The following is a 2,235-nucleotide window of genomic DNA, read 5'->3' as shown; positions in this document are numbered from 1 at the left end:
AATTAATCCGTACCATGCCATGCACGTGATAAGATTAAAGTTGTTATTTAAACTTGTATTAACCCGTGTCATGCATGTGATAAGATTAAAATTATAATTTTAAATTATTTTGTTAAGATTAATTTAAATTATAATAATTTGATTAATAAAAATATAATGTTATGATTTATTTGTTTTTTATTAATCTAGTGTTAAATATATTAATCCTAAAATAGTTATTAATTGGTTTTAGTAATCTACTTTCATCAATAAATCAAACATATATACTCAATGTGACCATAAATAACTTAATAATACTTAGACCCACCAACAAATTTTTATATATTGTTTTACTGTCAAGTAAGAACATATCAAAATTAACTCAAAATAAATAATAAATTATTAGAGAATTCTAATGCACAAAATTCTCTAATAAACAATAAATAATTTAAATCTACTAAAAAACAACTCAACAGTTTTCTTTGATGCCTGCAAAATATATACTTAAAATAATATTATATCAATGTTAGCATACAGTTTTACAATCATCGACCGTATTTATTATTATTATTACTATTATTGATATTATTATTATCATTAAAATTATTAAAAGTATTTTTAATTGATAATTGATAAGTAGTTTAATAGTGCATTTAGTATTAATTATAATGAAGATATGTTGTTAAATTAGTATAATTATATATTATTCATTTAGTATTAATTATAATATAATTACAATAAAATAATTTAGAATAGAAAAAAAAATTTATTCATTTTGGAGGGAAAACGGAGGTATGAGAGATCGACACGTTACCTTTAGTAGCCGGGAAAAAACCCAGTTTTAGTATATTAAGTAGATAATGCTCTTATGCTATAATAAGGGAGAAAATGCTTTTACGGAAGGAAAACGTAACCATTAAACTGTGAGTTAATTTTGCTTCAAATTGAATGGTTTATTTGCTCCGGCGTTTATTGTAAGGAATTACTTTAGTTAACAAAATAAATATATATTGTGATGATTTGATGATAGATCATTAAATCACCATAAAATTTTTAATTATATTTATTATATGACTCTGATAAAAAAAAAATCTGAAGGCAAATTAAATTCTAAATATTAAATAATCACAATAATTTTGGCCACATTAAATAATTATACTTTTCTCCACAATTTTTCACATAAAAAGTACCTGAGACGCAATAAAAAATAATCTAAAATAGACCAAAATTATTTTATTTTGTAAACGTTGTCTTATACATTTCGTAATTATTACTAAAATAATTGTGTAATTATATATATTATATACATCAAATTATGAATTTTTTTTTTTTTATCAAAGTTAGAGAGACTCAAACTTGCAACCTCTTAAATGAGTATGGAAAAATTTTGCCATTTGATTTATAACTCATTGACATTAAATTATGAATGTTAAGTTAAACCAAATAAATTTAAATTATTGTCTCTCTAATATTATGGTTTTTTCATCATAACACAGTTGAAAGTTGATTACTATCACAATCACAATTAAAAACCATAATACATGCTGATAATGAGGTGGACAAAAAAGAAAGATTATGTAACAAGTAAATCTGTAAATGTGGGGGAGAGGGAGGATTTTGAATGGACAAGTCCTTCTTAACCATATTCAATTCTTTGCCCATATTATTGATGAGAATGAAGTGGAGAGTATGTAGTATATGTATAATGATTGACCTTTTCTTTAATTAGCACGAGGTTGTTAGCATATTATTTTCATGATGGCCACACATTAAAACGGTTGCTTGCCACATAACATGCCCAGCAATTGTGTGTCATAATCAGAAATGTTGCTGTCTCAAGTTTGGCGACACTTTGCATTGGTTCCTCAAGAAACTACCATACGCTTGAAGAATAGGCGTTCATCAGAATAAAAAGTAGTAATTAATAAACAGCTGAGCAATATAGAACTAGATCAATTAAAATCTGTGAACCCCAAATATTTTTAAAATGGGTAAAGTATATTTTTTTTTTTTGAAATTTATCAAAAATTCTAAATTTTATTTTGTTTTAATTTTACCTTTAAAGTTTAAGATTTACATTAAATATATTCGTGACAGCTAAATTTTAAAAAAAATTTAAGATTAATCTAATAATAATGTATGACAACTATTTACCTAGGTTAAAGTAAGGTTGTTTTTGTGAAACTGTTGTTAAATTGATTCTAAATTTTTTGAAAAATTAGCTACTAATGATCGATATATTTAATACAAATAGAA

This window comes from Arachis ipaensis, chromosome B04 (genome assembly GCF_000816755.2).
Source record: "Arachis ipaensis cultivar K30076 chromosome B04, Araip1.1, whole genome shotgun sequence".
Classification (NCBI taxonomy): Eukaryota; Viridiplantae; Streptophyta; class Magnoliopsida; order Fabales; family Fabaceae; genus Arachis; species Arachis ipaensis.
The sequence above is the reverse complement of the archived record's forward strand: the minus strand, read 5'-3'. Positions refer to the sequence as shown.